The sequence below is a fragment of the Gadus chalcogrammus genome, chromosome 5 (genome assembly GCF_026213295.1).
Source record: "Gadus chalcogrammus isolate NIFS_2021 chromosome 5, NIFS_Gcha_1.0, whole genome shotgun sequence".
Lineage (NCBI taxonomy): Eukaryota > Metazoa > Chordata > Actinopteri > Gadiformes > Gadidae > Gadus > Gadus chalcogrammus.
Genome location: NC_079416.1, coordinates 24,426,159 through 24,441,830, shown reverse-complemented (window position 1 = coordinate 24,441,830; position 15,672 = coordinate 24,426,159). Strand labels below are relative to the sequence as shown.

The 15,672-nt window shown below is 46.4% G+C and overlaps 1 long non-coding RNA gene across 27 annotated transcripts; it reads right to left on the bottom strand.

Annotated features, from left to right (window-relative positions):
* Window positions 1-5,114: 5,114 nt before the first annotated feature.
* Window positions 5,115-15,614, bottom strand: LOC130382848 (uncharacterized). 27 transcript variants are annotated; one of them, XR_008895644.1, is made up of 21 exons: window positions 15,333-15,614; window positions 14,128-15,114; window positions 13,953-14,031; window positions 13,767-13,878; window positions 13,451-13,538; window positions 12,247-13,233; window positions 12,072-12,150; window positions 11,886-11,997; window positions 11,570-11,657; window positions 10,365-11,351; window positions 10,190-10,268; window positions 10,004-10,115; window positions 9,690-9,777; window positions 9,312-9,471; window positions 8,719-8,907; window positions 8,154-8,232; window positions 7,839-7,926; window positions 6,898-7,620; window positions 6,669-6,747; window positions 6,178-6,321; window positions 5,115-5,994 (listed from the first exon to the last, which is right to left on the bottom strand). It is a non-coding gene; the product is annotated as an uncharacterized LOC130382848 (long non-coding RNA). The 27 variants fall into 27 exon arrangements; XR_008895647.1 differs by having other exon boundaries at window positions 8,719-9,471; window positions 10,365-10,788; window positions 11,193-11,351; XR_008895643.1 differs by having other exon boundaries at window positions 5,116-5,994; window positions 6,898-7,060; window positions 7,462-7,620; window positions 8,719-9,471.
* Between the last annotated feature and the right edge of the window lie 58 nt (window positions 15,615-15,672).

Below are 15,672 nucleotides of genomic sequence, written 5' to 3'. Positions count from 1 at the left end.
AAGACCACCACCATCGTCCCCGTGCCCAAGCAATCTAACCCAGCGTGTCTGAATGACTATCGACCAGTAGCATTGACCCCCATCATCACCAAGTGTCTTGAGAAGCTAATCTTAGCTCACCTCAAGCCCAGCCTTCCTCCTGCATTAGACCCCCACCAGTATGCATACCGTGCCAACAGATCGACTGAGAATGCCATATCCACAGCCCTTCACTCTGCCCTCACCCACCTGGACAATAGCAATTCCTATGCTAGGTTGCTATTCATCGACTTCAGCTCAGCTTTCAACACAATCGTACCATCTGATCTGATCATGAAATTACACAAGCTTGGCATCAGCATATCCACCTGCAACTGGATATTGGACTTTCTGATCAACAGACCACAGACGGTAAGGTTAAACAACCTCTCCTCCACTACACTTCCTCTACACACTGGTGTGCCACAAGGGTGCGTGCTCAGCCCCTTACTGTACACCCTCTTCACCTATGACTGCTCCCCCATTCACAACTCCAACTCCATCATCAAATTCGCAGACGACACAACAGTGCTCGGCCTGATCAGGAATAATGATGAATCAGCCTACAGGGAGGAAGTCCTGCACTTGGCAGCTTGGGGCGCTAGTAACAATCTTGTGCTCAACACCACCAAAACCCAAGAACTCATTGTTGACTTCCGGAAATCTAAGGCAAGCATACACTCACCCATTCACATCAACGGGGCTGAAGTGGAACGGTTCACCAACTTCAAGTTTCTGGGTGTCCATGTTTCACAAGACCTCTCCTGGTCACTCAACACCTCCACTCTGATCATGAAAGCTCAACAACGCCTCTTCTTCCTCAGAAAACTGAAAAAAGCTGGACTCTCCCCTCAGATCCTCCGGAACTTCTACCGCTGCACCGTTGAGAGCATCCTCACCAACTGCTTCACGGTGTGGTATGGTAACTGCACTATGGCTGATAGGAAAGCCCTACAGCGAGTCGTTAAAACTGCTCAGAAAATAATTGGCACATCACTCCCTGCCCTCACTGATCTTCATCATTCACGGTGTCTGAAACGTGCAAACAAAATCATCAAGGACCACACACACCCCAGGCATGCCCTGTTCTCTCTCCTCCCGTCCGGGAGACGTTACAGGAGCCTCAGGAGTCGCACCAGCAGGCTCAGAAACAGCTTTTTCCACAACACTACAACACTGCTCAACACAAAGACCCTACACTAGCCCCCCCCCCCCCCCCCCCCCCCCCTTCTAGAACATGGACTATGGTCAGTCTGACTACCTCAAACCACCTATGCACTTTACCTATGCACTTTACAATTAATGAGGATCAACTGTATTAACTGTATTAACCATTTATGTATTACTGCACTTTATATTCAGCTGCTATCTGCTATCTGTGTTCTATGTATTATTATTATTCTTATTGCGCTGCTTTAACAAAAACGTTTTATTGATTGCACTACTGGTTAGAGGCTAAACTGTATTTCGTTGTACTGGTTGTCCTTACTTGTGCAATGACAATAAAGTTGAATCTAATCTAATCTAATCTAAAGATGCATATGAAAACATACGATTGCAATTAGCACCTCCTCATCAGATTCGAAGAAATATTGATTCTTGTGTAGCAGTAACAGTAGATTTGATGGGTCTATTGAAAGTGCGTATGACTGAAGTGGGTCAAGAAGAGTTCAATGAAAAGGGTGAAAATGCTAGACTTCACATGGTGCTTGATTGAGAGTATGCACAGTCTATATTTGAGGCATCCGTGATCGACCGTACAGCCCCTAGCCTTAAGTCAAGCTGTTCATCAGAGCGGCAGAGCATCACCGTCAAAAGAGCAGAGTATGCTGCGCAGTTAGCCGCAAAAGAAGCAGAAGTACAAATGGAGGATGCAATAGCTGCTCAAAAACAAGAACTTAAAAGACTGGAAAATCAGAGAGATCTGCAAGTAATGGCTGCTAAACTTAGAGTGTACTCTGAAGCTGCAGGGAGCGAAACTCATGACAGAGGTAGAGTAGGGCATGTTGAGACAACTACTGGTCCTTTAGTACCACCTGAAAACATAAAGAGAGAGCAAGCGTGCAATAACAACGTTGAACAAACGAACACTGTTAAATATGAAACACTGCTAGTACAAGCCCTACATGATTCAATGGTCCTCACTAGAGCCCGACCGATATAGAATTTTTAAGGCCGATACCGATACGAATATTTTGTGATTTAAAAAACCGATATGCCGATATATCGGCCGATATATACATATAAAAAAAATAATCCATAAACGCGCAACAAAACAAACCCATTTCCCTAACATTGGTTATTTGTAGTTATCCTTTAAATCCTTTTCACTCTCAGCTAACACCAGGGGTGTTTCTAGGTTTCATAAACATCCGGGGCTTAGCCCAGACGGAAAATGAAAATGCCAAAATGATTTCTATGCTTTATTTTGCATGAACATTTTTCATAATGCTTCACCTATATAAACAAAATGCACAGTTTATTATAGCTTAAAATAGCTACCTGACTGCTGTGCTGCTTATCCCCAAATGTCTAAAGTTCCGTTCAAGTTATTCGAGTTATCGAGTAAAATTAATACAAGTGAGACAGACTTTACACACACTATTCTGACTGGGGATAGGTTAATTCACTTGAGGTGGTAAAAAGGTAATGTTTTTAAACATAATCTTTTTATTCTCTTGCCAGAAGGACTATCTAGACTAGGCTAGTACTTATAAATATTTTTACTTTTATTTATTTTTTTAACCCAAAAATTATATTCAGGGCTAATTAAACACAGGGTCTGTGATTAGGATGTCTGCGTTCAGCGCCTACTCGACCAGGTAAACACACGTCCTGCCGTCCTCCGAGCTCCAGGAAACCAAGTTCCAGGTGGTTAATATTTAGCTCAGACATCGTTCACTCAATACATTCATGAGCCAAAAACTGACCGCAGCTGACCTCAGATCTGGTGAACTGGGCTTTTATTTCTTTCACTTCATATATTTCGACCAATCCTGTTGCTGGAGGCATAGTTATTTGCAGACAAACTAGACCCGCCCATGAACATTTTAAAATGTAAATACAGACATTCCTGTATAATTAAGGTGTATGACAGCTCCCTCTGCTGGACAACAGTCTCACACCAAACTACATTTTCCGTTTGAACCAACTAGCTATAGTACGTTGATGTGAGACGGGTTGTTGGATTGAACGTGTTGTAGTAGCAGAGAATGGCCTGCGGGGCAGTATGTACATTGTTAAAGGCCCACTATGCAACTTTTCTAGCCAAAATTACATTAATTATGCAGGTTGAGAGTTATTCTGATGGTTCTGCAACTATTTCTGGGTCGTTTGGTGGGTGTGTCATTGCCCCATGTCGCCTCTCCAAGGAAAAAGCGCATATGGAACTTGCTCTGTTCGGACCGACACAATCCGGATGTGACGCAGCGGAAGTATCCAATCGCGCCTCGAAAATGTAGTCAGATTGTAGTTTCGAAAATGCTTTACGGCACAGACACACCCCCAAACATGGCACCGGCTAGATATAAACAGCCAGTTGCGAGGCAATTGTTGCATTCATCATGGATCAATCGACTGATAAGGGACCCAAGAGGCGACTGTCGGTGGAACAAAAGAAGAATAAAAAGAAGTTGGACCAGAAAAGAGACCAGACACGAGTGAAATGGGAACTATGCAACTTCTTTGGCTTGATTTACCTTAATATAACAGGCTAAGAGTCATTGCGATGGTTCTATTATACATTTTTCTTCGATTGTTCGTTGTTTCGACTCCCCCTTGCGCATCTTGGCGGAGCAATGGAATAGTTTTCTGCCGGCAACCCGCCGCCCACTCTCGTGGGAGTCTCGGGTCTCGCGAAGTAACGAATTGCTTTACGGCACAGACCCCCAAACACGGAACCGGCTCGATATAAATACAAGTAACTAAATGGGATTGTTACATTCATCATAGATCAGCCGACTAAAAAGAGACAGAGAAACCCAATGTCGGCGGAACAGAATAAGAGAAAAGGGAGACTGACCGACAGAGAGGCCAGACACGAGTAAACATTGGGCAAGCTTTTCAGGAATAGAGTGAACTGAAAGGAAAAGAAGTCTGCAAACTTTGCGAACTTTGTCTTCGTGGTGTTCTTGATGTTGATAGTCTCTGTACAAATGTGTTTGCTCAACCATTTTGTTGTGAGCCCTGTGTGTTTCATTTCCTTTGTTTCCATGGGTGTTTGCCGTTCGTCTGTCTCGTCCCCCAGATACAGGCTGAATCCCCGAATCCAGGTTCTTGTTTATTTAGATTATTACGTTGGCCAACACTCTTACACTGATTGTTCTGTTCAACCTAAAATAAAACAATTATAATCTAGGATATAAATTCTCCCCGTCAACTATAAAAAAGGATGGATTTATGTTTATTGCAATACAAATACAGTTTTAACAATGTATAACCTTGTCCGCACTTCATCTACTTCGGATATGGCTCTGTCATGCCAAATTTGTACCGGCTGCCAAATTTGCCAGGCAACGGACAACTGATTACGTAAGGGTTGTCCGTTGCCGGGCAGGTTTCAAAAAAACATTTGCGCTCATGTTGCCAAAGACGAAATAACATAATACAGATAACGGATGGCTAGATAACACTTGTTTTTACTTTATATTTGTATTGTATTGAATTGTTTAATCAAATTTAGCTAGTAAACTGAGTGTTTAAAGCGGGTTTCAAAAAACATTCGCGCTCATGTTGCCAAAGACGAAATAACATAATACAGAAAACGGATCGCTAGATAACACTTGTTTTTACTTTATATTTGTATTGTATTTAATTGTTTAATTAAATTTACCAAGTAAACTGAGTGTTTAAAGCAGGTCAAGGACGAAATAGCACAATACAGATAACGGACTAGTGCGAATGAACGAGCTTGAAGGTTCGCGAATGTTCGGGAACCTTTCACGTCATTCGACGCGATCGTCCGTTGCCAGGCAACGGACAACGCGATCATCTGTTGCCAGGCAGGTTTGGAATGGATTACGTATGGATGACGCGCCCGGTACAAATTTGGCAGCCGGTACAATTTGGCATGACAGCTCCACGCATTCGCCGGCTTCTTTGAAAACAAATGCACATGGCTAGCGTAGAAGTGCATGGGGAAGGGTCGTCAACGAGTTGTTACGACAGTGTTGTAAAATATCTACTACGAAGCTGTAGGGGGCGCTGTGTAGAGAAAGGTGCGTGCCAAACCAAGAAAACAGCGAAGAAATTCCCGATCTTGCATAGTGGGCCTTTAAATACATGAATAGGCTTGAATTTAGTAGTAATATTGGGGTTTCCTATTTTTACAAAATGGATTATGTGAACATTGTTGAATAACAATCATGTATATCAATGTATTGCAGGAGTTTAGCTTGACATTAACCAAGTTAAAAGGACAAATAAATGAACCGCACCAAACATGTAGAAGTCAATGTGGGATTTTAATATTTAAACAAAAACACTTGACAGAAGTTTGATACAATTTTGTAAAGGGAAGCAGAGGAAAAGATTTTACCAAATGAATCTTTTCAAAATGTCACCACCATTCCGAAAGCAAGTCAAGAGGTTTGTGTAAAAGCAGTCCTCCCTGACCAGCTCTGTCCCTGACTCTAAACCCTGACTCTCAACCCTAACGCTAAACCCTCTGAGGGCAGGAAGACGCGCCTTCAGTATAAAAGGTTTAAACCACAGAGAAGGAAGAAAAGAGGAAGCAGTAGAGAGTAGTGAAGTAGTGAGGTTAGTGACAGATGTGAGGGAAAGGCGTGTGGAAGCACACGGTTACAAGTGGAGTCAAGAAGATCCCTCCCACTGGAGGCCATTGATCCATCAGCCTGGGACGAGGCTCAGGAGAACTGAGGAGACTGGACCAGCAGGATGTCAGGATCAGGGTGGGTTTAGCTCAGGTGTGTCTACCCCCGACCAAACAGGATCAGGTGAGGTTCAGCTCAGGTGTGTCTGCCCGGACCAAACAAGGACATTGATTAGGTTCAATATTCCAAAGATGCAACATTATCTGAACCAAAGATAATTCATTAAGGAGCAGGCAGGCTTTAGCACGCCTTGCTCAAGGACACATCACTGTATTGAGGACTTGAACCCGGCACCATTGGTTTGAGAGTTGAACCCCCAACCCCCTACCTAGGCCACTTTGTCCAGATAATGCAAACTTATGAGGAATCCTTGATGGTAGAGTCCTGCTGGTCCTCAGGATTTGCCTTCCAGATGTACGGCTTCTCCATCAGTCCTCCAGATTCCTGGTCTGGTTACAAACGTAATTCGTCTCTAATGTAAGGTAACAAACAAAGTAGTAGTTTGTCTCTAATATCAGGTAACAAACACGGTAGTAGTTTGTCTCTAATGTAAGGTAACAAACACCGCAGCAGTTGGGCTCTAATGCAAGGTAACAAACACAGGAGTAGTTTGTCTCCAATATCAGGTAACAAACACAGTAGTAGTTTGTCTCTAATGTAAGGTCACAAACACAGGAGTAGTTGGGCTCTAATGGCACGTAACAAAGTAGCAGCTGTAGTTTGTCTCGTAAACAAACACGATAGTATGCCGTAACTTGTACTGGACAAACTAATCCTGCGTTACAACAAGTCCACTCTTTTTTTTTTAGGCAAACTTACGAGGATCCTGGTTGGTGGAGTGATGCCGTCCTACAGAGTCTTGGCTCCTCCATCAGCTCTCCTCAGCCAGAGTCCTGGTCTGGAACAAACAGCAGAAGTCTTGCTTCAACATGTGGTAAAACAGATGTAGTCGTCTGGTATATTGTTACAAACGCCGGTGGTTTGTGGTAGAAGTATTCTACGAGAAGTGGCAGTGAGTTTGATGTGACAGAGTCAGGCTCCATCTAACCCACGACAGACATCCTCCACCAGGCAGGGCCGTCAGCACGGCTCCTCCACCAGGCAGGGCCGTCAGCACGGCTCCTCCACCAGGCAGGGCCGTCAGCCCGGCTCCTCCATCCGCTCTTTCAGCACGGCTCCACCATCAGCTCCTTCAGCCATGGATACCTGGTCTGGTTACAAACACAGAAGTTTAATACATATTTTTGTAAAGCAAAAAAAGAGGAAAACATTTTCCCAAATTAATCTTTTCAAATTGTCACCACCATTCAGAATGCAAGTGAAAAGGTTTATGTAAAACCAGCCCTCCCTGACCAGCTCTGTCCCTGACTCTAAACCCTGACTCTCAACCCTAACGCTGAACCCTCTGAGGACAGGAAGACGCTCCTTCAGTGTAAAGGTTCAAGGAGACACTCCTTCAGAGTAAAGGTTCGAACCACGGAGAAGGAAGAAGAAGGAGAAGGAGTAGAGAGTGAAGTAATGAGGTTAGTGACAGACGTGAGGGAAAGGCGTGTGGAAGCACACGGCTACATGTGGGGTCAAGAAGATCACTCCCACTGGAGGTCATTGATACATCAGCCTCAGACCGCCGAGCTCAGCATGTCTTCTGGAGGAAGAGGCTCAGATGAACTGAGGAGACGGGACCAGCAGGATGTCCGGATCAGGTGGGGTTCAGCTCAGGTGCGTCTGCCCCCGACCAAACAGGATCAGGTGAGGTTCAGCTCATGTGTGTCTGCCCGGACCAAACAAGGACATTGATTAGGTTCAATATTCAAAAGATGCAACATTATCTGAACCAAAGAGACGTCATTAAGGAGCAGGCAGGCTTTAGGGCGCCTTGCTCAAGGACGTATCACTGTATTCTGAGGACTTGAACCCGGCACCATTGGTTTGAGAGTTGAACCCCCAACCCCCTACCTAGTCCACTATATCCAGATAATGCAAACTTACGAGGAATCCTTGATGGTAGAGTCCTGATCGTCCTCAGGATTTGCCTTCCAGATGTACAGCTTCTCCGTCAGTCCTCCAGACTCCTGGTCTGGTTACAAACGTAATTTGTCTCTATTGTAAGGTCACAAACACAGTAGTAGTTGGTCTCTAATGTAAGGTCACAAACACAGGAGTAGTTGGGCTCTAATGGCGCGTAACAAAGTAGCAGCTGTAGTTTGTCTGGTAAACAAACACGATAGTATGCCGTAACTTGTACTGGACAAACTAATCCTGCGTTACAACAAGTCCACTCTTTTTTTTTTTAGGCAAACTTACGAGGATCCTGGTTGGTGGAGTGATGTCGTCCTACAGAGTCTTGGCTCCTCCATCAGCTCTCCTCAGCCAGAGTCCTGGTCTGGAACAAACAGCGCGAGTCTGGCCCTAAAGTCTGGTAACAAACATATAGTTTGAGAGATTTTTAAGCCCTTTATTTCCCCTTTGTTTTGGTTCATACAAACTTACAATCCTTGTTGGTAGAGTGATGGTCATCCTCCAGATTCACGGCTCCCCTACCAGCTGGCCTCCGCTCCAGAAACACGTTCTAGTAAGAAAACACAGCGGTAGTTGGTTAACGCATGTCAAAGTAACAGCTCTATTTTGCCCTTTAGGTCAACCATGTAAGTAAATACAAACTTACGAAGAATCCTTGTTGGTCGATTCCTAGTTGTCCTCCAACAAACAGCAGAAGTGGAACAAACAGCAGAAGTCTTGCTTCAACATGTGGTAAAACAGATGTAGTCGTCTGGTATATTGTTACAAACGCCGGTGGTTTGTGGTAGCAGTATTCTACGAGAAGTGGCAGTGAGTGTGATGTCACAGAGTCAGGCTCCATCTACCCCACGACAGACATCCTCCACCAGGCAGGGCCGTCAGCACGGCTCCTCCACCAGGCAGGGCCGTCAGCACGGCTCCTCCACCAGGCAGGGCCGTCAGCACGGCTCCTCCACCAGGCAGGGCCGTCAGCCCGGCTCCTCCATCCGCTCTTTCAGCACGGCTCCACCATCAGCTCCTTCAGCCATGGATACCTGGTCTGGTTACAAACACAGAAGTTTAATACATATTTTTGTAAAGCAAAAAAAGAGGAAAACATTTTCCCAAATTAATCTTTTCAAATTGTCACCACCATTCAGAATGCAAGTGAAAAGGTTTATGTAAAACCAGCCCTCCCTGACCAGCTCTGTCCCTGACTCTAAACCCTGACTCTCAACCCTAACGCTGAACCCTCTGAGGACAGGAAGACGCTCCTTCAGTGTAAAGGTTCAAGGAGACACTCCTTCAGAGTAAAGGTTCGAACCACGGAGAAGGAAGAAGAAGGAGAAGGAGTAGAGAGTAGTGAAGTAATGAGGTTAGTGACAGACGTGAGGGAAAGGCGTGTGGAAGCACACGGCTACATGTGGGGTCAAGAAGATCACTCCCACTGGAGGTCATTGATACATCAGCCTCAGACCGCCGAGCTCAGCATGTCTTCTGGAGGAAGAGGCTCAGATGAACTGAGGAGACGGGACCAGCAGGATGTCCGGATCAGGTGGGGTTCAGCTCAGGTGCGTCTGCCCCCCGACCAAACAGGATCAGGTGAGGTTCAGCTCATGTGTGTCTGCCCGGACCAAACAAGGACATTGATTAGGTTCAATATTCAAAAGATGCAACATTATCTGAACCAAAGAGACGTCATTAAGGAGCAGGCAGGCTTTAGGGCGCCTTGCTCAAGGACGTATCACTGTATTCTGAGGACTTGAACCCGGCACCATTGGTTTGAGAGTTGAACCCCCAACCCCCTACCTAGTCCACTATATCCAGATAATGCAAACTTACGAGGAATCCTCGATGGTAGAGTCCTGATCGTCCTCAGGATTTGCCTTCCAGATGTACAGCTTCTCCGTCAGTCCTCCAGATTCCTGGTCTGGTTACAAACGTAATTTGTCTCTATTGTAAGGTCACAAACACAGTAGTAGTTGGTCTCTAATGTAAGGTCACAAACACAGGAGTAGTTGGGCTCTAATGGCGCGTAGCAAAGTAGCAGCTGTAGTTTGTCTGGTAAACAAACACGATAGTATGCCGTAATTTGTACTGGACAAACTAATCCTGCGTTACAACAAGTCCACTCTTTTTTTTTTAGGCAAACTTACGAGGATCCTGGTTGGTGGAGTGATGTCGTCCTACAGAGTCTTGGCTCCTCCATCAGCTCTCCTCAGCCAGAGTCCTGGTCTGGAACAAACAGCGCGAGTCTGGCCCTAAAGTCTGGTAACAAACATATAGTTTGAGTGATTTTTAAGCCCTTTATTTCCCCTTTGTTTTGGTTCATACAAACTTACAATCCTTGTTGGTAGAGTGATGGTCATCCTCCAGATTCACGGCTCCCCTACCAGCTGGCCTCCGCTCCAGAAACACGTTCTAGTAAGAAAACACAGCGGTAGTTGGTTAACGCATGTCAAAGTAACAGCTCTATTTTGCCCTTTAGGTCAACCATGTAAGTAAATACAAACTTACGAAGAATCCTTGTTGGTCGATTCCTAGTTGTCCTCCAGCATCTCAGCTCCTCCATCTGCTCTCCTCAGACAGAGTCCTGGTCTGGAACAAACAGCAGAAGTCTTGCTTCAACATGTGGTAAAACAGATGTAGTCGTCTGGTATATTGTTACAAACGCCGGTGGTTTGTGGTAGCAGTATTCTACGAGAAGTGGCAGTGAGTGTGATGTCACAGAGTCAGGCTCCATCTACCCCACGACAGACATCCTCCACCAGGCAGGGCCGTCAGCACGGCTCCTCCACCAGGCAGGGCCGTCAGCACGGCTCCTCCACCAGGCAGGGCCGTCAGCACGGCTCCTCCACCAGGCAGGGCCGTCAGCACGGCTCCTCCATCCGCTCTTTCAGCACGGCTCCACCATCAGCTCCTTCAGCCATGGATACCTGGTCTGGTTACAAACACAGAAGTTTAATACATATTTTTGTAAAGCAAAAAAAGAGGAAAACATTTTCCCAAATTAATTTTTTCAAAATGTCACCACCATTCAGAAAGCAAGTGAAAAGGTTTATGTAAAACCAGCCCTCCCTGACCAGCTCTGTCCCTGACTCTAAACCCTGACTCTCAACCCTAACGCTGAACCCTCCGAGGACAGAAAGACGCTCCTTCAGTGTAAAGGTTCAAGGAGACACTCCTTCAGAGTAAAGGTTCGAACCACGGAGAAGGAAGAAGAAGGAGAAGGAGTAGAGAGTAGTGAAGTAATGAGGTTAGTGACAGACGTGAGGGAAAGGCGTGTGGAAGCACACGGCTACATGTGGGGTCAAGAAGATCACTCCCACTGGAGGTCATTGATACATCAGCCTCAGACCGCCGAGCTCAGCATGTCTTCTGGAGGAAGAGGCTCAGATGAACTGAGGAGACGGGACCAGCAGGATGTCCGGATCAGGTGGGGTTCAGCTCAGGTGCGTCTGCCCCCGACCAAACAGGATCAGGTGAGGTTCAGCTCATGTGTGTCTGCCCGGACCAAACAAGGACATTGATTAGGTTCAATATTCAAAAGATGCAACATTATCTGAACCAAAGAGACGTCATTAAGGAGCAGGCAGGCTTTAGGGCGCCTTGCTCAAGGACGTATCACTGTATTCTGAGGACTTGAACCCGGCACCATTGGTTTGAGAGTTGAACCCCCAACCCCCTACCTAGTCCACTATATCCAGATAATGCAAACTTACAAGGAATCCTTGATGGTAGAGTCCTGATCGTCCTCAGGATTTGCCTTCCAGATGTACAGCTTCTCCGTCAGTCCTCCAGACTCCTGGTCTGGTTACAAACGTAATTTGTCTCTAATGTAAGGTCACAAACACAGTAGTAGTTGGTCTCTAATGTAAGGTCACAAACACAGGAGTAGTTGGGCTCTAATGGCGCGTAACAAAGTAGCAGCTGTAGTTTGTCTGGTAAACAAACACGATAGTATGCCGTAACTTGTACTGGACAAACTAATCCTGCGTTACAACAAGTCCACTCTTTTTTTTTTTTAGGCAAACTTACGAGGATCCTGGTTGGTGGAGTGATGTCGTCCTACAGAGTCTTGGCTCCTCCATCAGCTCTCCTCAGCCAGAGTCCTGGTCTGGAACAAACAGCGCGAGTCTGGCCCTAAAGTCTGGTAACAAACATATAGTTTGAGTGATTTTTAAGCCCTTTATTTCCCCTTTGTTTTGGTTCATACAAACTTACAATCCTTGTTGGTAGAGTGATGGTCATCCTCCAGATTCACGGCTCCCCTACCAGCTGGCCTCCGCTCCAGAAACACGTTCTAGTAAGAAAACACAGCGGTAGTTGGTTAACGCATGTCAAAGTAACAGCTCTATTTTGCCCTTTAGGTCAACCATGTAAGTAAATACAAACTTACGAAGAATCCTTGTTGGTCGATTCCTAGTTGTCCTCCAGCATCTCAGCTCCTCCATCTGCTCTCCTCAGACAGAGTCCTGGTCTGGAACAAACAGCAGAAGTCTTGCTTCAACATGTGGTAAAACAGATGTAGTCGTCTGGTATATTGTTACAAACGCCGGTGGTTTGTGGTAGCAGTATTCTACGAGAAGTGGCAGTGAGTGTGATGTCACAGAGTCAGGCTCCATCTACCCCACGACAGACATCCTCCACCAGGCAGGGCCGTCAGCACGGCTCCTCCACCAGGCAGGGCCGTCAGCACGGCTCCTCCACCAGGCAGGGCCGTCAGCACGGCTCCTCCACCAGGCAGGGCCGTCAGCACGGCTCCTCCATCCGCTCTTTCAGCACGGCTCCACCATCAGTTCCTTCAGCCATGGATACCTGGTCTGGTTACAAACACAGAAGTTTAATACATATTTTTGTAAAGCAAAAAAAGAGGAAAACATTTTCCCAAATTAATCTTTTCAAAATGTCACCACCATTCAGAAAGCAAGTGAAAAGGTTTATGTAAAACCAGCCCTCCCTGACCAGCTCTGTCCCTGACTCTAAACCCTGACTCTCAACCCTAACGCTGAACCCTCTGAGGACAGGAAGACGCTCCTTCAGTGTAAAGGTTCAAGGAGATTCTCCTTCAGAGTAAAGGTTCGAACCACGGAGAAGGAAGAAGAAGGAGAAGGAGTAGAGAGTAGTGAAGTAATGAGGTTAGTGACAGACGTGAGGGAAAGGCGTGTGGAAGCACACGGCTACATGTGGGGTCAAGAAGATCACTCCCACTGGAGGTCATTGATACATCAGCCTCAGACCGCCGAGCTCAGCATGTCTTCTGGAGGAAGAGGCTCAGATGAACTGAGGAGACGGGACCAGCAGGATGTCCGGATCAGGTGGGGTTCAGCTCAGGTGCGTCTGCCCCCGACCAAACAGGATCAGGTGAGGTTCAGCTCATGTGTGTCTGCCCGGACCAAACAAGGACATTGATTAGGTTCAATATTCAAAAGATGCAACATTATCTGAACCAAAGAGACGTCATTAAGGAGCAGGCAGGCTTTAGGGCGCCTTGCTCAAGGACGTATCACTGTATTCTGAGGACTTGAACCCGGCACCATTGGTTTGAGAGTTGAACCCCAACCCCCTACCTAGTCCACTATATCCAGATAATGCAAACTTACAAGGAATCCTTGATGGTAGAGTCCTGATCGTCCTCAGGATTTGCCTTCCAGATGTACAGCTTCTCCGTCAGTCCTCCAGACTCCTGGTCTGGTTACAAACGTAATTTGTCTCTAATGTAAGGTCACAAACACAGTAGTAGTTGGTCTCTAATGTAAGGTCACAAACACAGGAGTAGTTGGGCTCTAATGGCGCGTAACAAAGTAGCAGCTGTAGTTTGTCTGGTAAACAAACACGATAGTATGCCGTAACTTGTACTGGACAAACTAATCCTGCGTTACAACAAGTCCACTCTTTTTTTTTTTTAGGCAAACTTACGAGGATCCTGGTTGGTGGAGTGATGTCGTCCTACAGAGTCTTGGCTCCTCCATCAGCTCTCCTCAGCCAGAGTCCTGGTCTGGAACAAACAGCGCGAGTCTGGCCCTAAAGTCTGGTAACAAACATATAGTTTGAGTGATTTTTAAGCCCTTTATTTCCCCTTTGTTTTGGTTCATACAAACTTACAATCCTTGTTGGTAGAGTGATGGTCATCCTCCAGATTCACGGCTCCCCTACCAGCTGGCCTCCGCTCCAGAAACACGTTCTAGTAAGAAAACACAGCGGTAGTTGGTTAACGCATGTCAAAGTAACAGCTCTATTTTGCCCTTTAGGTCAACCATGTAAGTAAATACAAACTTACGAAGAATCCTTGTTGGTCGATTCCTAGTTGTCCTCCAGCATCTCAGCTCCTCCATCTGCTCTCCTCAGACAGAGTCCTGGTCTGGAACAAACAGCAGAAGTCTTGCTTCAACATGTGGTAAAACAGATGTAGTCGTCTGGTATATTGTTACAAACGCCGGTGGTTTGTGGTAGCAGTATTCTACGAGAAGTGGCAGTGAGTGTGATGTCACAGAGTCAGGCTCCATCTACCCCACGACAGACATCCTCCACCAGGCAGGGCCGTCAGCACGGCTCCTCCACCAGGCAGGGCCGTCAGCACGGCTCCTCCACCAGGCAGGGCCGTCAGCACGGCTCCTCCACCAGGCAGGGCCGTCAGCACGGCTCCTCCATCCGCTCTTTCAGCACGGCTCCACCATCAGTTCCTTCAGCCATGGATACCTGGTCTGGTTACAAACACAGAAGTTTAATACATATTTTTGTAAAGCAAAAAAAGAGGAAAACATTTTCCCAAATTAATCTTTTCAAAATGTCACCACCATTCAGAAAGCAAGTGAAAAGGTTTATGTAAAACCAGCCCTCCCTGACCAGCTCTGTCCCTGACTCTAAACCCTGACTCTCAACCCTAACGCTGAACCCTCTGAGGACAGGAAGACGCTCCTTCAGTGTAAAGGTTCAAGGAGATTCTCCTTCAGAGTAAAGGTTCGAACCACGGAGAAGGAAGAAGAAGGAGAAGGAGTAGAGAGTAGTGAAGTAATGAGGTTAGTGACAGACGTGAGGGAAAGGCGTGTGGAAGCACACGGCTACATGTGGGGTCAAGAAGATCACTCCCACTGGAGGTCATTGATACATCAGCCTCAGACCGCCGAGCTCAGCATGTCTTCTGGAGGAAGAGGCTCAGATGAACTGAGGAGACGGGACCAGCAGGATGTCCGGATCAGGTGGGGTTCAGCTCAGGTGCGTCTGCCCCCGACCAAACAGGATCAGGTGAGGTTCAGCTCATGTGTGTCTGCCCGGACCAAACAAGGACATTGATTAGGTTCAATATTCAAAAGATGCAACATTATCTGAACCAAAGAGACGTCATTAAGGAGCAGGCAGGCTTTAGGGCGCCTTGCTCAAGGACGTATCACTGTATTCTGAGGACTTGAACCCGGCACCATTGGTTTGAGAGTTGAACCCCCAACCCCCTACCTAGTCCACTATATCCAGATAATGCAAACTTACGAGGAATCCTTGATGGTAGAGTCCTGATCGTCCTCAGGATTTGCCTTCCAGATGTACAGCTTCTCCGTCAGTCCTCCAGATTCCTGGTCTGGTTACAAACGTAATTTGTCTCTATTGTAAGGTCACAAACACAGTAGTAGTTGGTCTCTAATGTAAGGTCACAAACACAGGAGTAGTTGGGATCTAATGGCGCGTTACAAAGTAGCAGCTGTAGTTTGTCTGGTAACCAACCACAGTACTAGTACGCCTTAACTTCTACTGGACAAACTAATCCTGCATTAAGTCCACTCTGCTTACTTTATGGCTCCCCCATCAGCTCTCCTCAGCCAGAGTCCTGGTC